This window comes from Phascolarctos cinereus, unplaced genomic scaffold (assembly GCF_003287225.1).
Source record: "Phascolarctos cinereus isolate Bilbo 61053 unplaced genomic scaffold, phaCin_HiC Scaffold_1;HRSCAF=81, whole genome shotgun sequence".
Taxonomy (NCBI): domain Eukaryota; kingdom Metazoa; phylum Chordata; class Mammalia; order Diprotodontia; family Phascolarctidae; genus Phascolarctos; species Phascolarctos cinereus.
The window spans coordinates 69,849,559-69,872,117 of NW_027555514.1; the positions used below are offsets into that span (position 1 = coordinate 69,849,559).

Genomic DNA, 22,559 nt, shown 5'->3' on the forward strand with positions numbered 1-22,559 from the left:
AAACAAAGTAATTTTGTCAGCATACAACTGTGTTCCCTTTGACATTGTGTTTCTAACAAGGAATACTGCCCCCAAATTAAATTGGAACTGACATGCATGTAAACATGTTGCCTTAAATGACAATATTTGATTAGTTCTAATTCTGATAGTTTGCCAATTTTCTACAATTAGCTAAAAATAACTTCAAACAGCAAAGTTAAGGGTTTAAATCTAAAGAAAGTACTAAATGAAACTTTTGACTTCCAAGATCCAAATTTTAAAATGATTCAGATTACTAACTACAAAATCATCTCCATTTTTTGCCTCATTCTGAACATACAGAGAAATCAGTTCATTATTTCAGATAAATCCCTACAGGGAAAATAACTATAAATTAGCACTCTGAGCAGCAGATTCAGTTGCCTTAGTAAAACAAGGGGGTTGCCCCTTTCATCTACCATTCTAGCAACATAGAAATGGAACTACGTAGGTAGTTAAGGACCAAGATTAATTATAAGAGAAGGGAATGAAGAAATCTACATGGCTATTAAAATGATTAAACAAGGTGATATTCATAGTTGTTAATTCTCATGTTATTTCTAATGTACTAAACTTTTTAAGGGAAAATATGGCAAGGGAAATCAAGTGTCTATTCTGAAGAAAAAAACCTCAATATGTTTGTAAAATTAAAGTATTAACAATATTTCTATAGTTTTAGAAGAAACCTCGTGTTCTTTGTTTTTTGTAAGTCAAACAAATGTATTCTACATTTTTAATTAAATGAAATTAACATTATTTTTTGCTTTTCTACCACTTTATGTTCCAACAAAACCAAACAGTAGGGTTTCTATATGAGTTTGAGTCTTACAGAAATCAGCTTAATTAGGATCCTAAAAAGTGACCTAAGTACACAGTAAAAATGATGTATTTATAATAACTGCACTAGTCAACTTGGCACTTTAAACATTTCCTTAAGTGTTCATTTAAAATTATTTAAGTGGCCAAAATTTTGAAGACTAAGAAGCTGAGCTAGGAGCCAGGAGACCTATCTCTGGCTGTATGACTCTGGGCACGTCATTTAACCTCTATGGCACTCAGTTTCTTCCTTTGTAAAATAAGGCTGCATTACCTGATCTTTAAGATGCCTTCCAGCTTTATGTTCTTACATTGTGTGCATATCCTATCTCATTTTATCCCTCATTTCCCATTTGATTATAACCTTTTTAAAACTGGGGACTGCCTAGTCCATTCCCAGTGCCTAAAAGTGCCTTGGTTAATATTTTTGTTATTGCTGAAAAGAATGTTGCAGAGAAAATATATCTGTTTGTCTTGAAACAATAGACACGGTGGGGGGGGGTGGGAGCCAGCTGGGCAGTGCAGTGGATAGAACAGGCCCTGGAATCAGGAGGATCTGAGTGCAAATCCCACCTCAGACACTTGACACTTAATTAGCTGTCTGACCCTGGGCAAGTCACTTAACCCCACTGCCTAGCTCAAAACAAACAAAAAAACCCAAAACCAGACGCTAACAATTCAGTAATTTCATCCCACTCAAAAACATTTAGTTTGTAAAATGTAGAACTACATTTTATACAGCATATATATTTTATTCAGGAAAACTTCACTATCTATACTAGAATTACTCAATATTTTAAGAAATTGATGTACTCAAAGTTTCTAAGCATGACTAAGAACTCAAAAAAAGTGCCAAATTTTTTGACTTTTAAGTGTCCAATTTTGATTGTGATACAATGACAATAAATGAATAAATTACACTGAGAATACAATAAGAAGTTTCCAATTTTAAGGAATTTATAATCTATGGTGGGGGGATGAGATAAGATTGGTATACAAATAAGATCATAGTGTATCATAATGCTAAAAGGAACCTCAGAGATCAGATAATCCAAGTTAATTTTATAGATGAAGAAATTGTGACCAAACTAACACAACTAGTTTTGTAGAGTTAAATCTCCCAACTCCCATATAATCTAATATTGGAAAGGCAACATAGAATTAAAAAGTGCTGAGAGCTGGGTCTTCAGAAAGACCTAGGTTCAAGTCCAGCCTCAGACACATACTGGCTCAGCAATTACAGGCAAGTCACTTAACAGTCTCAGTACCCACATAACACTTTAAGATTATAAATTATAGAGAAGCTGCTGATTTGCTTCAATGGAGGGTGTCCCCACACTGATGAAATCACAGACCAGAACCAAAACCAAAATAAAATTTAGCATTATGAAAATCTTGAGTATAACAGTGCGTTACTGGTACAAAGGTATGCATTTAAATATTCATTGTCCATAGTTTAGCAAAGTTTGTGTTCTTACATATAAAACACCTAAATAATTTGGAGAAAATATGCCGAAGTTGTTGCTTATATTCATGTTCGTTATCTGCAAACTTTCTATGTATCAGGTTTAGTACAGTTCCCATTATATACATAACCACATACATTTCAGGCCCATGGTAAAAAAGAATAAAATAAAAATACTGCATTGGGAATTTTAAGCCTCAACATGGCTGACACTTTCTAGGCTGAAGAACTTTTTAAATCATAAAAGTAGGAGACAATGAAAAGTACAGCAAGAAGATCTATGACTACCTAAACTTTAAGCTTTAAAGGCAATAAAGTGACCAAATTCACAGAATATCAAGTCTGCAAAAAGTCCTTAGATCCTAATCCATTGCATTTCAGCTCTCACCTGAGCATATCCAAAAAAAAGTTATTTTAAAATCCCACGGGTGTCCAGTTAGTCCATTCAGTGATATAACCTTAGAACTTAAAAATGCAAAAAGATCTCTATAAATAGCAAGCCTTATTATATACAGCTCACTAAGAACCACATTCTACATCTCCAAGTTACAATGCCACAAAAGTGACACCTACAACCCAGGCAGGCCTAGTGAACCACCGCAGCACAAGAAAGCGGTAGGAATGTGTGCTGTTCTCTCTCCCCTGGGGCCAATGACACAGCTGCTCTATTCCCTAGGCTGGACACATAGCGGTCTGACAAGAGTTCTCCAGGTCCAAGGGAAGTGGAGGTGAGGAAAGAGGAAGAGGAAAAAGCAGGGAGGTGGGGGTATGGATGGGCGTGGAAAAAAGGAAAAGACAGGGAGATGATGTGGGAGCTGGAGAAGACTGAAGAAAAGGAGGATGGGTGAGAGAGAGGAAAAGACCAAGAGAGAGTGAGCGGAGGTAAAGTAGAGGAAAAGGGAGAGGGAGAAGTAGAGGGAAAGAAGGAGGTGGGGAGAAGCAGAGGGAAAGAGGGAGAAGGTGGGGGAAAGAAGGGGGAAGGTAGAGTAGAAGTAGAGGAAAAGAGAAGAAGGTGCGGAAGAAGTAGATGAAAAGAGGGAGAAGGTGGGGGAGAAGTAGAGGGAAAGAGGGATAAGGTGGGGAGAAGTAGAGGGAAAGAGGGAAAAGGTGGGGAGAAGTAGAGGAAAGAGGGAAAGTGGGAGAAGTAGTGGAAAAGAGAGAAGGTAGAGTAGTAGAAGTAGAGGAAAAGAAGGTGGGGAAAAGTAAAGGAAAAGGAGCAGGTAGAGTAGAAGTAAAGGAAAAGAAGGAGGTGAGGGAGAAGTAAAAGGAAAAAGAGACAAGGTGAGGAATGAGTAAAGGGAAAGAGGGGAGAAGCAGAGGGAAAGGGGAAGTGGGAGGAGAGAAAAGGAGAGGGTGGAGGAGAAGTAGAGGAAAAGAGGGAGCTGAAGTGGGGGCTGGAGAAGAGGAGGCTGCAAGGAAGGAAAGTGGGAGAGGAAAAGGCCAGGAGAAAATGGGGGAGGGGGAGGACAGCCGCAGGAGGGCGAGGCAGGAGGCGCCGAGGGAGGACGGAGCCGGACCGAGCCCCGCCGGCTCTCCTCCGGCCCCAGGGCAGGCATTCCTTGCCTTATGCGGAGGAGGCCCAGCAGTCCCCACCCCCCACAGCGCCCGCTCCCTCCCGACACAAAGAGCGGGGCCGGGCCGGGCTGCCTCTCCCTCGCTCCGGTCCGGCCCGGCCGCCACGCGCGCCCCAAACCCCCCCGCCCCCCGTCCCGGGCTTCCGCTCACCTCGCCGCAGTCCGCGCGGGACTCTGGGGGCGCGCGCGCTCGGGCGGCGGGCCGCGTGCTGCGGGCCGGCCTGGCTCTCTCGCTGCCGCGGCCGCTCCGAGCTGTTTCCCCGGCTCTCCCGGAGGGCGGGCGGGCGGTGGCAGCTCAGGCTGCGGCTCGGGCTCCTCCTCCGGGGCGGGAGGAGGGGCGAGTCACTCCCTCGGCCACCGCCCCCTCAGAAAGCCGCCCGGGGCCCCGCCCCCTGCCACCGCCCTCTTCCTCCCGCCAGCCAATCCCCATCCGCTTCTCCCCTTCCCCCGCCTCCCTCCCGTCGCTGCCCCTCCATCCCCCCCACGCGGACCCAGCCCCGCGCTCCCTCCGGAAACGCATTCCTCCCGGGCCGCGTCAGCCGCTCCGCCGGCGGCTGAGGAAGAGGACGAGGAGGAGTCAGCGGGGGAGGGAGGACAAAGGAAGTGGCGGGAGGGCCGGGAGGGAGCGGCCGCCTCGCCTCTGGCCGCCGCGTCGCCCTCCCGGCCTCAGTTTCCCTGTCTGTCAAAGCCGGCCGGGCTCCTGTCGGGGGGAGGAGCCGGAGCGGGGCCCCTGCGGGTCCTGCCCGCCCTTCCCAACCCCGGGACGGGGCACCTCGCCGGCCCAGCCAGGCCCAAGGCCAAGGCCGAGTCTCCCTCGCCTAGATAGCTGGGCAGGGGGTCTGGAATTTAAAAAAAAAAAAAGGAAGACTGGGGAGGGTCTGTTAATCTGGATAAATAAAGGCATGGCGTGGGTCCCCTCCAAAACCAGGATGGGGAAACTGAGGCCGGAGGCAGCAAACTGCTAGCGGGCTCCCTCCCAAACTACCTTGCACTTAACTACTTTGTATGAATTAATTTTATAGTCATGTTGTGTATCATATACTTTGCTCCTCCCCTTAGAATATAAGCTCCTAGGAATGGGGATTGTTTTCTTTCTTTGCACAGTGAAAGTGCTTAATAAATACTTGTTGATTGACCCCAAGAAAAATAGAGGAGGTCTGTATCCCTATGAGTCTGATGTATTTCTCCCCTCTCAGTCCAAATAAGTTTTTAAAAAGCCTTGGGTAGGTTCATTAAAAAGGAAGGAAACAGTATTCATTATGAGACTTCTGGATAGGCAGGGTAGATTTTAGATAAAAGGAATGAAACTGAATACCAAGGTCACACAGAAACCCAGTTACTCAAAACATATTGCCTAGGCATGATACCATCTTGCTGAACTGAAGACGTGGCTATTTGGAAAGTTGTGGCCTTCTTGGGCAAACAGCACCCTAAATTGTAGACTTTAAGAGGAACTTATTTCTAGTGGAAAGATGAGGACAGGAATATGCTTCGCAGTCCAGTTTGAACCAGATCTACAAATTAAGTATAGCTGTTTTTGCTTAAATGCATCAAAAGGTGGAAATTTTACTTAGCACTGGCAGAATTAAATCTACTTCTTTGCCCTAATGAAATGAGAATTACTTTTCCTACTTGGGATTAGCATGGGTGTAATGGATGAAGCCCTACATTTGGTATTAGAAAAAAATATAGGTTAAAATCTCATGTCTAATAAGTACCAATTGTGCAAGTTCCTTTAATCTTTCCAAGCAGCAGTTTCTTCCCCCATAAAATGGGGAGACTTGTCTTGAGGAACAATTGAGATAATATATGCAAGGTGCTTGTAAACCTTAACTTTATAAATGTCAGCTATTATTAGAAGAGAATAAATGGCATTTTCAAATATATGTCCTAGTGGTAAAGCCATCAGAACATGGATCCTTGGAATTAAGGATGATTGTACTGTTACACAAAATTAGCAACAACACTAACGGATAGGAAAACCTTATAGTTTATTCAGTTATGAAACTGGAATTGAAGCTCTTGGGTAGGCATGTAAAATTTTTTTTTTGATTCCTGCTCAATTGACATATGACATTCAACTATAACATTTGATTCAGTTAGTGTTCAGTTAAAAACTGGAAATTATGAACCTATGTTCAGCCTCAGGTTAGTCATTGTTTTTATTTGACAAGTAGATTTAAATTTCTGTATATCTGTTTTTTGAATGTCAAGTGACCTTTCAGAATCTGAAAGATTTTCATCTTTCAGATAGAGTTGAGTAAAATATCATTAATGCTGGCAAAAACAATTATCTAGTGCTACATATATTGTGTTCACCTGTACATTATGATTATTTACTAATGGCATGTTACTAAGTATGGTGCCCCTTCAGCTACTTAGAACTTTTGATTTAAGCAACCATTTTAAGTGCCCATTATGTGCAAGGTCTTGGAGGAATAAAAGACAAAAATGTGAAAGTCATTGGCTTAAAGGAACTGTGAAGATACAAAGTGCACATAAATAAGTCTAGGACTTATTTGGATTGTGGAGGAAGAGAAAGCTGTAACAACAACCCAAGGCAATCAGAGAGAGACTTCATGAAAGGAGAGGTGGCACCTGAGCTGAGCTGTAAAGGAAAGAAAACAGATTCTGAGACAGGAAGTTGAGAAATATATATATACCAGACATGGCAAAGGGCATGATAAGAATGAATAATGTATGAAAGTTGGGGAGTTCAAGAAACAGAGACTGCATGAAGGGGAGTAGTATGAAGCAAAGCTAGAAAAGTCGGTGGGAATCAGATTGTGGAGGGCCTTCAATGCCAGACTAAGAAATAGTCTGGGGGATCTACTAGAGATTTTTGAGCAAGGGAGTGACGTGGTCAGTTGTGTTTTCAGATCATTTTAGCAGCTATGTTTAGCTTGGATTGAAGGGAGAAGAGACTAGAAATCCTGGAGACCAATTAAGAGGACTCCGTAATAGCCCAATGGAGAGGTAATAAGGTACTGGATTAGAACAGTGAATCTGTAGGTGGAAAGGAGACAGACAGAAGAGATTTTGTGTAGGTAGAATCAATAGACACTTGTTAAATTCAAGGCACTCTGAATACAAAGAAGACAAAAGAGAAACAGTCCCTGTTATCTCTCATTGAAGAGTTTCCCTTTTGTGGGGTGAGAGACAATATGTAGACAGATAAGCATATAAAAAGTAATTTTGGAGGGAAGGGCACCGACAACTAGAGCAGGGAGCGGGAAGACTGGATCAGGAAGGGTCTCATGGAGGAGGTGGCACTTCATCAGAACTTCGAAGGGAGCTGAGGACTTTAACAGGAAGGAATAATGAGGAAATACAGTACAACTGTGTAAAGGCAAGGCTGCAGGAGACATGATTTGGCAATTGACTGAATATGAAGGAGGTGGAAGGATCAAAGATGGCTCTGTGATTAGAATTTGGATGACTGGAGGTATGTTTCCTCAACAGAGGAAACAAGGAAGTTTGGAGATGGAATAAGTTTGGGAAGGGAAGAAATAAGTTCTATTTTGGACGTGTTGATTTTGAGACAAATAGATTTTGAGACAAATACAGGGCATCCAAGAGAAGATATGTTGCAGGAAGTTCAGGGGAGAGATTAAGACTGGATATTTATTTTTGATACTTAATTTGCATCCTTGAAAACTGTTGAGATCTCTAAGAGATTTTATATTTGTTTTTCTATGCTAATTTTGGTTTGTGAGTGTAGATGTATCATTTACCGAAACCCATATGTGCATGTATATGTATGCTACTACACTTCACACAAGTAAATAATTCTGTAGTTCATACCCTTTATGCATTTTTTTGTCAAAGTGGTGATGGATTTTGCTCATCCTTCAATCTTTAACTGAAGTTCTCCAGTGCATTTGCAAGATATTTGATTAGGAATGAAAGTATGGTGTTAGAACTATGTGACACTAACATATAATCTGAATTGATGCTTACAGTAGTACTATGGAATAGGTACTACAAATATTATTATACACATTTTATAAATGACAAATTAAAGTTATTAAAGGTTAAGTGACTTGCCCAAAGTTACATGGCTATCATGTGGCAGACAAGGCCTGGAACACCAAGTCTTTTTTTTTGTTTTTAAATCATTAAATTTTATTTTATTTTCAGGAAGATCTATCTTTTCTCCCTTCTGCCTTTCTCAAAACTCCTGATTAAGAAAGCAAAAAAACCCAAACCTCATCTTACAAACTTGTACAGTCAAGCAAAACAAATTTTCTCTTTGACCATGCCACCACTCCCCCAAAATATGTCTCAATCTGTACTGAGCCCTTTCTATCAGGAGGTAGAAAGCATATTTCATCATGATTGCCCTGGAACTGTGGTAAGTTATTGTTTTGATCAGACTTCCTAAGCTTTTCAAAGTTGTTTGTCTATTCAGTATTATTGTTATTGTATAAATGGTTCTCCTGGTTCTTCTCATTTTACACTGCATCAATTCATACAAGTCTTCCCAGGTTTCTCTGAAATCAATCCCTTCATAATTTCTTATAGTACAATAGTTTTCTATCACAATTATATACTGTAATTTGTTTGGCCATTTCCAAATTGATGGACACCCCTTCTGTTCCTAGTTCTTTGTCACTACAAAAAAAAAAAGTTGCTATAAATAGTTTTGTACAAATGAGCCTTTTCCCTCTATCTTTGACTCTTTAGTGTATATATAGACTTAATAGTGGTATTTCTGGGTTGTAGGATATGCACAGTTTAATACTTTGGGGGCACGGTTCCAAATTATTTTCCTGAATAGGTAGACCAGTTTTTAGTGCTACCAACAGTGCATTAATATGCCTGTTTTCTCACAACCCCTCCAACATTTGTCATTTCTCTTTTTTTTCAACTTTGCAAATCTAATGGGTGTGAGGTAAAACCTCAGCATTGTTTTAATTTGCATTTCTCTAACTATTAGTGTTTTAAAACATTTTTTTATATGGCTATTGATAGCTTGGATTTCTTCCCCTCCAAATGGCCTATTAATGTGCTTTGACAATTTATCGATTAGGAAATGGGTCTTATACACACACACACACACACACACATAGATCTTAGAAGTGAGTACTTTATCAGAGAAACTTGCTGCAAATGTTTTTCTTATTTACTTGCTTCTCTTCTAATGTAGTAGAATTGGTTTTGTTTTGCAAAAACTTTTGATTTTATGTAATCAAAATTGTCCCTTGTACCTTCTGTGATCCTCACTTACCCCTTGTTTGATCATGACCTTTTCCCCATATCCATAGATATGATAGGTGATTTATTCCTTGCTCTTCTAATTTGTTTATGCCACTTCTTGTGTGGAATGTTCACGACGTGATGGTCTGCACCTAGTTTCTACCAGACTGCTGTCCAGTTTTCCTGATAGTTTTTGCAGGCTAGTGAGTACTTGCCTCAGTAGTTGGATCTGTGAGTCTATCAAATATTAGACTATTGTGCTCTTTTACTTCAGCATATGGTGTACGTAATCTGCTCCACTAATCAATGTTTCTATTTCTTAACCAGTACCACATTGCTTTAATGATTACAGCTTTGTAATATAGTTTAAGACCTGGTACTGCTAGGCCCTCCCTCCCTCCCTTTTTTCCTGTCATTAATTCCTTTGAGATTCTTGATCTTTTATTTCTCCAGATGAATTTTGTGATTATTTTTTCCCCGCTCTATAAAGTAATCCTTTGGTAGTTTGGTGTGGTACTAAATTAGTAAACTAATTTAGGTAGCATTTTCATTTTTATCATATTGGCTTAGCCTACCCATAAGCAATTACTATTTTTCCATTTATTTAGATCTATCTTTATTTGGAACACTGTCTTCTAAATCCAAGTCCGATGTTCTTTCCATCATGCTGCAGTGTCTCTCTTGATATAATGTACATTTTTTTTAAACTTTGAGCCTATAACTAAGCATGAAGAAAGGAAGAATTTATATCTCAACAAGTTCAGACACAAAGTTTTCTTCCCTTAAATTTATTAGAAAATATCCTCTTCTACCACTGAGTCCTTTCGTTAAGTCCTTTCATAATATCACAAAACAGAAGGAAGTTCGAATTCAGTAATATGACTATATATTTGCATTTTAAAGGTTAATTCAGTTTCATGTTTTACCCAGTACTATTGTGTTTTTTTTTTAGGCAATTGGGGTTAAGTGACTTGCCCAGGGTCACACAGCTAGTTAAGTGTCAAGTGTTTGGTCTAAGGCTAGATTTGAACTCAGGTCCTCCTGACTTCAGGACCGGTGCTCTATCCATTGCACCACCTAGCTGCCACTACTGTGTTAACTTTTGAGTTGTTAAAAAATATTTTTTCTCATCTTTCTGTGCTTATTAGGTTGCTTAAAATAAATTATATCAAAACTTCCTTTCTTTCATTTTTTTTATTCCTTTTAATTAGGCCAACAAATATAGTTTTAGGGGAATAAAAAGAAGTACTTGCTCTAATTGGGCTAACCAACAGGTCTAAGTGTTCACGTCAGTGTACTTGAATATGTATATGTACAAATAAATACTTTTCTTCTACTCCAAACCCAAAGATTTTTTCCCCCCAGAGGTTGGAAAGTTGAGTGATTGGGAACCCTCAGGTTCAATGGTAGTAGTTACTGCTGCTGCTGAAATTGTTGATGGAACAAATGGGCATTGCGGGCATAGGTAAAGCACAGAAGAGGGAAGGCTAAGAACGTGATTGTGGTTTGTTGACTAGTACAGATTAATGGAGCACAGAGTATGTGAAGGGGAGTACCATTAGATAAGCCTGAAAAGATAGGTTGCTGCAAGACTGTGGGGAGCACTAAGTACTAGGATAAGAATTTAGACCTTATGTGGCTGGCAAATTGTAACCATCAATGTGGTGGTGCAGTGACTTGATCATATTTGTACAGTGGGAAGATTAATCTGGCAGTAGAGTGCGGTATAGGTCACAGTTGGAAGGCTGAGCAGAGGCTGGCCATATGGAAGGAAGGAATGCAGCAAGAGATATTGTGGAGTTTGGATTAATAAGACTTGGTGCCTGATTGGATTGTGGCGGGAAGAATCTGAGAAGAGTCAGATGATTGAGATTTTGACTATATGTAGCTAGGTGAAAGGTGGAGCCATTAGCAAACATATAATCAGTAGGAAAGTAAGAAAGTCAAGAAGAAGAACATTGGTTTCTTTAAAATGCCCGTCCATTGCTCCTGATTTTGACCTTTGAAGACAACAGAATAAGTCTAATCCCCCCTTCATATGAGACCACTTAAAACACTTGAAGACAGTTGTCATGTCCCATTTAGTCTTCTTTTCTTCAAGCTAACATGTCTGGTTTCTTAGATCTATTGATTCATTTCCTATCACGTGCACTCTTTTGACTGGACTCTACCATGATCATGCTTTCAGAAAACTTTATCACCGGGAGACTCATCATCCTGTGAGACTGCATTAGCTTCGGTCATTTCACATCTTCAAAGCCATCAGTACCCTCTGCCTCTCTGAGTTGAGGGCTGAAAAGCAGAGTAAAGAATTCCTCCCAAAGCTTCCATTTAAAGAGAGCTCCCAGGACAGCAACTCTTCATTTCCTACAAGATGCACTCCTTGGACTGGACTCTACCATCCTCCCATAGGTGGGGTACCTTCTTCCCCAGTATTCCCCTCCCTTCCTCTTTTCAGCTTCTTTTTTGTACATTGTCTTCCTCCATTAGATTGTGAGCTTGTTGAGAGCAAAGACTTTCTTTTTCTTATTTGTATTCTCAGTCATTAGCACAGTGGCTGATACATAATAGACATATGATAAATTTTTATTAACTGATTGATATGATGTAGAATGAAGATCTTCCACCATACTGTTGCTTTATTCTAGACGCTTTCCAGCTTATCAATATCCTACTTAAACTGTAGTACCCAGAATTGAATACAGTACTTCAGAGGAGGTCTGACAAGGGCAGAGTACAGTGGAACTATCACCTCTATATTCTTGGAAGCTATGCCTCTCTTAATGCAACCCAAAATCTCATTAGCTTTTTTGGCTGCCAGAATACATGAGCTGACTCATGCTGAGCTTGCAGTCCACTTAAACTTTCAAACGTTTTAATATCAACTACTGTTTAACCATGGTTTCCCCATCTTATAGTTGTGAAGCTGATTTTTTTATATCCAAGGATGAGGCTTTCCATTTATCTGTATGGAAAGCATCATTAGATTCAGCCCAATGCTGTAGCCTGTCAAGATCTTTTGGGATCCTGACTTTATTTCCTAGTGTGTTAACTACCCCTCTCCCAGATTTATTATTGGCAAATTTGATAAGCATGCCATCTATTCCTTTAACCAAGTCGTGATAAAAATGTTAAACAGAATTTTAAATGGTCTGTATCCTATGTACTGCATTTACGTATTTGATATTTAAACGCAAAATAATTCTTTGTCAACAGAAGGGTATATAATCCACTGTTTTGTGTAGTGGCCTAAATTATATTATTCAATAGATTTCAATATCAGTAAACTTTCAGTATCAGTAAAACAATATCAGTAAACACATGTGTACACATGCACACAAAGAAACATTTTTAATGGCTCCCCATTACCTTATACTTAAAATAGAAAATTCTCAGATTGCTTTTAAAGCCTTCTACAATCTAGCTCCCATCTACCTTTCCTCTCTTATTTCACATTACTCCCCTTTACACACTATCTCTTCTAGTTAAACTGTCCTTCTGGTTGTCCCAACACTGACTTTTCATTTTTCTACCCCTTTACTACTGTACCAGTGGCTCGTAGGACTGGAATGCAATTCTTTCTCATTTCCACCTTATAGGATCTCTACCTTCCTTTAAACTTCAGCTCAGGCGGCACCTCCCGTACAAGACCTTCCTTGACCCAATTATTAGCATTCTCTCCATTTAAAGTTACTTTGCATATACTTTTTATTCACCTACTTGTGCACATGTTTTGTCCTCGGTTGAATGACAGCGCCAAAGACTTGTTTTGTTCTTGACTTTTTAGTCCCAAATGGTAGGTAGTTAATATATATTTATTGAACTGAATTGAAACAACCCCCCTAGGAATACTTCTTGGTATTTTCCAACTCTTTTCCTTTTGTATCATGTGTCCCAGGAACCTAATCCTTTCTATCATCTATTCTTTTCTGTGTATACAACACAGCACAATTTAAATTTCTTCATTGTACCATAATGAAAAATTTCCTTCACAAAAAAGTGATTATGAATTTGAGAGAAAATTCTGGATAAAAATCTGAGTTTTCTTTTCAAATTTAAATGTGGAGTTCATGTATTGTTTTTTTTTTTAATTAAGCTAATAGAAATTACTTTGGAAATGTAGATGTGTATTAATGAAGACATTTAGGAGATGAAAATTGGTGTAGCATTCATAAAAAGGAAAACACCATCATAAGGATGATAGACATGAAACACCAATAAACAAAACCAGGAAAAAGGGGAAATCAGTGTGGGAGATCAAAGATGGTGAATTCAAGTTGAAGAGATTAGGAATAGCAGACAAGTATACTGCAGAGACAATTATAGAATTTGGAGTGGGAAGGAACCTCAGTGGTCATTTAGTTAAACCCATACCTGAAAAGTGATCTCCTCTGTAATCAGGAAAGGGAGATAATGGGAAGTCTAGTTACACTAAATTACACAAAAGCATAAACTACCTTGGACTTAGCTTCTTTCTATTGGAACCTAGGTGACCTGTTTTCAGCATCATCACAGATCCAGCTCACTGGCAAATTTGTCATTTATCCTACATCCCCTTCCCTCCAAGCAGAGCATGGAAAGAAGGAGGAGTGAATGGCTGTTGGGGAGGTGACAGGACCTGATGAGTTAAATCACAGATACGTACCCTAAATTTAGCCTCACTTAGCGGGGTTCATGCTGAGGGCCTGAACCATAAGAGAGGGTTTAGGATTTCCTCTCAGTGGCTATTTATGCCTCACGGTTGAGTAACTCCAAGGAAACCTCTAAAACAAGCTTGGGGTTTTCCTAAAATGTGGATAATTATTATTAATTCTCTTTTAGGGAATTAGATCTTTTCTAGAAAAGATACTCAACATACCATATGGAAAGCAAGTATAAGACAGTTGTTTTATTTCTTCTACCACAGAAATTGCTTAAGATACAGAAAACATAAAGTATAACCATAGCAAGCATAAACCCCTCAATTATTGCAATACATCCAGTATACTCCTCCCCACTGAAAGGTAAAGGCTATATAAGCAAAGTTTCAGAGTAAGTAAAGTTTATCTTTCTTCTTCCCTCTTCTACAAATTACCCCTCTGCCTTCAACATTGCCCCGCCCCCCCATCACCATTCCCCAAGGCTCAGTATTGACTTTGTAATCCGAAATGGGAGGTAGTTAATATATATTTATTGAATTGAATTGAAACAACCCTCCTAGGAACACTTCTTGGCATTTTCGAACTCTTTTCTTTTCATCTCATGTGTCCCAGGAACCTAATCCTTTCTACCATCCATTCTTTTCTGTGTATATAACACAGCTTCCCTTTTAATGGTTCCCTTTGTCCTCTAAATCCTCCCACTGTGACACCTCTCCACCCCACTCCCCTTACTTTGTCTCCACAGGGACCAGTGTTCCAAAATTACTTTTTATCTCCTTCCCAAAATTGTTCCCCCATAAATTTCCATTCCCTTGGTGTTAGACAACAGGAAAAGAAACTTCTTGAATCTGCTTTAATAAGATTATTATACTACAGAAAAAGGTTTTTATGTCTTGATGGGGACCACCTCTTTTCTTAGCTAATATCAGAAAGGATTGGTTTGACTATGTTAAAATAATATTATTTTATTTATATTATAATAATATAATAAATAAAAATAATAAAAATAATAAAAAATAATATTATTTATAGGAAACAGACTGTTTCCCATAGTGGAGAGAGGACAGAGGATGGATAGAGTGGATAGAGGGCTGGGCCTTGGACTCTAGAAGACATTAGTCCTAATGTTACCTCTGACACATAATTGCTCTGTGTTCACAGGTAAGTCATTTATCCTTTCATGGCCTCAGGCACACTAGGAGCAGTCTCTGACTCATACGTGAAGCTCTCTGCTCTGATCTTGAGTCCCTGGGCTCTTATATGATGAGAATTCTCCTTATCTAAATGAACCCATAAATGAACCCAGGCCCAGCATACTGCTTTTTGCGTATCTTCATCCATTGCCTGCCTAAGGATATCAGCTTCCTACCAATTCCCTGCTACCCCTGTACTTCCAGTTCTGGGCAAAGTAATTCATCAGTGTCACTATTCCTGGAAAGGATGTGTCAATCAGTTGTCCTGTGTCTTCACTTACAATTCCTGTGACTTCTCAAACCAAAACACACCTCTCTGGTCACCATTCCATAAATATATTGTCTTCCCCTAAGTTCCTTGAGGACAGGGTCTTTTCTGATTCTTGTACATGTATCCTCATCATTTAGCCCAGTGCTTGGCATATAGCAAGTGCTTAATAATGATTTTCCATTCATTCTTCAATTGTAGATGTATTACCCTTCTGCACTGGTGGAGAAAATTTCTACATGGAGAATTCTCTCACATTGATGAAATCACAGACCTACAAACCAAATTTATTTCTATGTATAACATACACAACATTAGCTACTGAGCAACACCACAGTAGTCATGCATATCATAGGATCACAGATATAGAATTAGGAGGGACCTCAGAGGTTATTTACTAACACCTTTATTTTGCAGTTGAGGACAGTAAATCTCAGAGAAGCTAATTAATTTATTCAAAATTCCAGAGATAGCAAGCGCCAGAGCAAGTATCTGAGTGTAGTTCTGTTTGCCCTAAACTCAGTAATCTTCTGATGCAACATTAACTTTGCTGGAAATCCTACTTAATTTCAATACAAAACTTCATTTATATATGCTTACTTTGCCTAGTTTGTGGATAATAAAGCAGTTATCCAATCACCTTTTTAAAATTAGAGGGAATATTGGTGAGAAGATAGGACTTCACAGGACCAGAGTCAGGGATCTTGGTCAGACTGGGGATTTAGGGACCCAAACAAGACATTGAAGGGAACAGGAAGTGATGGTTGGTGGCACTTGGAAGGAGAATGATTAGCATAGGAGATCCAATACTTTTAAACCTAAGCTGTCACTTGTAGAGACATTAAATGGTTTACACTTGAGTTAATTTGACTGAATAGTCTGAAACTGTACATATATTCCTCAACTGAGTAGAATTTATACTAAGAAATTCCCTCGCATTGTAGTAAAGTTTAGTTTCATGCCAAAACTGTTTCTGTGTGCTAGACTGCAGTGGGCAATGTGGAGAGAGAACCTCCCACCAGAGAAGGCCAGCATCCAGGGTCCTATCTTTTGATGCAAGAAAATATCCTTTCATTTTTCCCCTTGAAAGTAGCAGCATTTAAAAAATGAATAAATAAATGGAACCTGAGATTGTCTAACAATCTATGAGGCAAGGAACATTTGACCTGAAGTCATGAAACTATGTTTTTCCACACACATTGCCCAGCACTAGTGTGCTAGCTTAGTGCTGTGTGAGCCCCAGAGAAACGTTTAAGAAAGGATCTCTTATCTTCTTTCTATTGGTTGCAACATAGATCATCAGCCGTACAGCAGTGGAGGGGGCAGGGTGCTACTCGTTGAGGTTTAACTGGAGTACAAAGGTAGTGTTTTGTGGAGTCTTAGGGGTCTCTGATAATTTTCTAAAAAGTCTAATGAATTTAAGCTCAACCTGTTCCTTTTCTTAAGAATCTAGATTCTATCATTAAACAACCCCGCTAATTTGCTAAACATCAACTTATTGAGAGTTAAGGAGAACAAACAAGCGTTAACAAGTATGATAACAGGGTCTTGGTGTCACGATCTCCCCAGAACTGCCTTTTTTGTTACTGCAGGTTCTAATCCATTCTGAGCTCTTCCTCCACTCTTTGAAACTTCTCCCCTTTTAGCTGTATTAACAAATCACTCAGAATCCATAGTATAGTAAACAAAAGTGTACCTGGGGAAAAAGCAGTGGCCACAAGAAGCTCAGCTGTTAGGTTTTTCTTTTTTAATCTCTTACTTTTATATTGTCCTGCACTTCCTGAATTGTAGGTGAGGGAATCAGGACATGTGCTGCCTTCATGAACTTTCTGCTTCTTCCCGTAAGAGAGGAGGAAATAGCACAATCATTAGTGGCAGGATGGCCATACAGGAACTGGGGTGCATTGTAGCTAGTTGTGCTAGCACATCAGGACTAGCTCTCTCCTCTACAGTGCTGGAAGCTCAAATTCTCCTTCCATCCCCAGCTTGATTTTTCTACCATATTTCCACAACACTGGAAAAGTATCACTTCAACATGGCAAAGCCTCATGGTACTGTCAGAATAAGAAACAGGGAGGAGAAGACAATCCTTATTGTTTTCAAGCTGAAGCCAGAGTAAGCGTGTCAGGAACCTTGTTGCTCTATTGAACCATTAACCCGCTCTCTCTCTCTCTTTCTCCCTCTCTCCCCCTTTCTTTTTTTTATTCTCCCTTGACTTTGGCACCAAACTTCTGTGCTCTTCTTGTCAGTTGTTTTGCTCAGCCAGCGACTCAGGGCTATATTGGCACTGAAGTTATACTAGAAATCTCCCAGCAATGACAGTGGTTGGGGCAATACCACCCAGAGATTCTGGAGCCCACAGCTAAAGAGACACAGCCCATATAACTATCAGAGAAAAGAAGTTAGCCTCAGCTAGAGCTCTCCTTTCTCTCTCTAAAGTTCTATCACCTCTCCCTATCTACTAGGTCTTAGGAATATCAATGTACAATTTTGTGGAGGATGAAAAGAAGAGAGGAGAAAGTAAAAGCAGGAAAATCAGTTAAAAGGATGTTGTAATAGCCTAGGTGAGAAGTAGTAAAGGCCTCAACCAGCATAGAGGGCATGTGGGTGGAATGAAGAGGATGGATGTGAGAGACGTGAGGTAGAATACTCCAGAGTGGGCAACTGACTGGACATGGGAGATGAAGGAGACAAGTCAAGAATGATGTCGGGGTTGGGTCACTGGAAGACCGATGATGTCTGAGGGAGACACGGGCAAGTGTGGAGGAAGTTTGGGTTTGGGGGAAAATATAATGAAGTTCATTTTGAATATTTGATTTTAAGGTGCCTATAGGACATCCTGAAGAAGATCCCTCATGATGATGATCCCTCCACACTATTGAAACTGCTCCCTCTAAGCTTACTAGTGACGTAGCTGAGAAATCTAATAGTCTTTTCTTCGACCCTTATCCTCCTTGACCTTTCTGAAGCATTTGGCACTGCTTACCATCCATCACTTCTTTCTAGATATGTTGTCCTCCCTTGGCATCTGTGGCACTACCCTCTCTCAGTTCTTCTCCCATTTGTCTGACCAGTGCTTTACTGGCTCATCACTTTCCTCCTACTCCCTAAATATGATTGTCTCTGCCTCTCCGCCTCTAAGACTTGTCCTAGGCCTTTTCTCTACCTGTATTTTCAGAGGCAGCTAGCTGGCAGAGTAAATAGAGCACTGGACCTGGAATCAGGAAGACTTGAGTTCAATCTGACCTCAAATACTTACTAGATGTGTGACCCTGGGCAAGTCACTTAAATGCTGTCTGCCTCAGTTTCCTCATCTGTAAAATTAAGATAAGGGCAACTAAGTGGTACAGTGGATAGAGTCCCAGGCTTGGAGTCAGGAAGACCCATTTTCCTGGGTTCAAATCTGGCCTTAGACTCTCACTAGCTGTTTGACCTTGGGCAAGTCACTTAACCCGATTTGCCTCACTTCCCTTATCTGTAAAATGAGCTGGATAAGGAAATGGCAAACTACTCCAATATCTTTGCCAAGAAAATCCCAAATGGGAACAGACATAACTGAAACAACTGAACAACAACAACAAAAACCTCTTATCTTTAAATATGTAATACCTGCCCTAGTAGACTGTAAGCTTCTTGAGGCTAGAGATTATATACTTTTTTTTCAACTTTGTATCTCTAATGTAATGCTTTACACATAGTAGAAGCTTAATAATTATTGAATTGAACTAGTATGAATTAACTGAAACATCCAAGTAGCCCTGAATTCAATAAATAAATCAACCGGTGTTTATCAAGCATCTCCTATGTTCTAGGCATTATGCCAGGTACTGGAGATATAAATACAAGCCCTCAAGGAACCTGGAAATATGACTAGAAGGATAGCTTTGAGCTAGGTTGTAGAGGGCTTTAGATGACAAGCTAAGGAGTTTGTATCCTAGAGACAATAAGGACCAGTGAAGGTCTTTGAAGGGGGTAGTGACATGATCAGAACTATGATGTGGCAGGTTATTTTGGCAGCTGTCTGAAGGATGGATTGGATAAAGGGGAAATCAGAGGCAAGGGAATCATTTAGGAGGCCATTAACATAATCTAAGAAATGGATGACAAGGTCCTGCGTTAGGCGACTGGTGCTCCATTTCTCTCCATACCTGGAGGCTTGCAGTAATCCTTATTTTCATCACAACCAGGAAATAGAGAAAAATTTACCCTTTCATATACAAATTCCGTTCTGACTCAGCGGTCAATTAAAAGAAATTTCTTTACTAGCAAGCAGACAAGAAATAATCACAGAATATCTGAGCATGCTCTGAAGTGGAGACTTAGGGCCTTCCATTCCTTGTCAATACAAATTTCCAGAAATGGGTTTCCTAAGCATCTATATGGGCTCTACTAGTAGACAACCTTTTATGCAGGTTCCCAGAACTGGGCTCTTAGTGGCTACTTCTCCTATTATAAGAGGTGGTTTGCATTGCAGAAGAGCAGAAGATTTATTTATTTTGAAGTTACTAAACAACAAAGCAGGAGTTCTTAACTTTTGTGTGTGTCACAGACTCCTTTGAATTGGAAGGTTATGGATTCCTTCTAAGAACAATGTTTTTAAGTGTTTAAAATAAGATACATAGAATTGAAAAGGAAACCGATAATATTGAAATACAGTTATCAAAATATCCAGATCAAGAACCCCTGAAATAAAGGAATACCTTCTGAAATTTTTGCATTTAGGGAAGTGTCTTTAATTATGTCTTCAGTATATCATTATGATCAATAGAATACTCAAAATTAAATTTACTGAAAAAAAAATCCTTGGGGTTTTGGCTCTTAAGTCTTTGAACTTTGTAGAGTATGAAGTCATTCAAAGCCTGACACCAATCCAACTTATTTCAAGTTTGAAGTGTACTGGACCAACCCATACCAAGGCATGGTTAAATCTTCATTCCTCTAATTATTTAAAAGTAAGCTGGAAAAACCACAGGAGAATATCCTGGCATGGCCCTGGCCATTACCAGATCTTTTTCATCTCTAATTGTATGTCACTGTTTGGATTCTGGCTGTAAATATGAGCCACATGTAGTTAGACCACTCCAAATGTTTCTGCTCCCTTCTTTCCACGAATTGCTTCCCCATTTTTTCTCCTCCTTAGTCTGTAGGGTGTTGCCTACACTGGGCATGAGCATTCCTTGTCCACATTCAGATGTGGATCCTTTCCAGCAGCCTAGAGGGATCAGCACTTTCAGTCCGCTCTCCTGACTCTCTGTTTCTTTAGCTGTACAAGGCAGCATGCCTTCCCAAATAAGAATGAGGAGTATGCCAGACATAAGCAGCAGAATAGCACTCGAGTTATTATTAGAAATCAGAGTCACTGAGTACAGGAAATGATGGCCTTGCTGAAAGGTTGTGGTTAGCACTTATAAACTAATATAATTTCTCTGATCATTTTGCTAATTTTGAGTAACTCAAGAAACTCCAGTAGCTTGAGAAACTCAAGGACAGCTGTGAATGCTGCTGTTATATAGCAACTTGGCTTTCATGTTAGAGTCTATATATCAGGAGTTAGAGAAAGAACAGTTAAGTTCAACAAATGATATCCAATAGGCAAGAGGTAACACATAATACCATTCTTTTTATGCTTTAGAGTATAAAAATACTTTCAATTCAATTTGGTTGAGCATATATTTATTAAATGCTAATTGTGTGCAAGGTACAGTGCTAGGCTAGAGGTTCAAGGATGACTTAAAACAAAGACCCTGGACTTAAGGGCTTACAACTCTTCACTTAGATGTTTTCCTTTGAACCTCAAAACTCTGTGATCTAGAAAGGGTCAGTATTACAGAGGAAAAAGAACCATACTTCTGATATCATTAGTATAGGGAACTCTGGATTGGAGGACTCTCTCAGCAGTGTAGGCCAGCACCTGCACTGAGATTTGTAGTCATTGAGAATTGTTTAGAACACTGAGAGGTGAAATCACCTGCCCAGAGTCACACAGACAGTATGTCTAAGGCAGAATTTGAACTCAGTTCTTCTAGGTCAGATCTCTACACATGTGGTCTCTCATATATTATAAACCACTTTGCAGACCTTAAAGCACTATGCAAATCCTAGTTATTATTATTATTACTATTTTTAGATAATTAAACTGAAGCTCATAATTATTAGAATATTTGCCCAGGGTCACATTGCTAAGTGTCTCGGATAAGATTAGATATTTGGAAGATGGGAGCAGCTAGGTGGTGCAATGGATAGGGCACTGACCCTAGAGTCAGGAGGACCTGAGTTCCAATGCGTCCTCAGACACATAATACTTACTAGCTGTGTGACTCTGGGCAAGTCACTTAACCCCAATTGCCTCACTCAAAAAAAAAGAAGATATTTGAAAGAGGGAAAAGTGTTGAGCGATAGCTACCTGAACTCTAGTCACATGCTGTTCTCACATAAGCCCTTATATTTTCCTGTCTATTAAAGCAAACTCAAGAACTTAAGATCTCATATTATACTGGAATGTCATATTACACATTGATTGACAGAAGAGAGTCATGATGTAGGACTTCAAAATCTTTTTGTCATTTTGAAATTTTCATTATAATGTTATTTGATCTGTAGTAGGTAGAAAGAAAAGAGTACGTAGCATTTCTACTGGAACTGCAAGGCCGAAGTGTAATAGGCACTTGAGAACAAGACACTTCAAACAAAATCCAGAATTTTCAAGTTCATAATTCCAATTTACATGCCAAGACTTAAAAACCTGTAAAGATCATCCTAAATCTGATTCTCATCAGAAATTATCTCAGATAGTCAAAACTATCCCTTGACTATAGTTTTTTTAAAGTATACCCAAATTAACTACAAAGAACATATGAAGGAAGACACTTTCTGCATCCAGAGAAAGAACTGATAAATAGCGGTATGTATAGAATGATTTTACATACATATATACACACATATGTACATATACATATTTGTGTCTAATGGTAGCCATCTCTAGTGCAGGGGAGGGGAAGGAAAAAAGAAAAAAAAAGAAATTTACGTAGTAACTTTATTATGTATTTAAAAGGAATAGCCTGTTGTACATAACAGATTTATAGTTTCATGTGCAATCATCCTTTTTATTATACTATGTTTATGGAAATGCTTGTTTTATTCCATAAATAAAAAAATAAAAAATGCAAAGAAAAAAAGTACTTTTTAGGTTGCTGGGAGTTTGGTTGAATTCTTTACAAATTATAGATTACACTCATAAAGGATTTTATGTTGGCATTCAGTAGGCAGAAGCCTTTGAAACTCCAAGCTAATGTTGTAGATTTATGTCATGGGCTATTTTCCCCTGTAGAACACAATTACTTGATGCTTCTTAGGACTCCTTATCATTACTAGTTGGGTGGAAATTTG

At 39.4% G+C, this 22,559-nt stretch overlaps 1 protein-coding gene across 2 annotated transcripts in view; it reads right to left on the reverse strand.

The window, feature by feature from the left end:
- The window catches only part of ITGB1 (integrin subunit beta 1), a 53,639-nt gene extending 49,447 nt beyond the window's left edge, over positions 1-4,192 (reverse strand). The window contains exon 1 of one of the 2 annotated variants that reach the window (XM_020990453.2): positions 4,025-4,192. The gene's annotated coding sequence lies outside the window, so the exon portion shown is untranslated. The remainder of the gene's footprint in view (positions 1-4,024) is intronic. The other variant, XM_020990454.2, reaches the window with a different exon arrangement.
- Between the last annotated feature and the right edge of the window lie 18,367 nt (positions 4,193-22,559).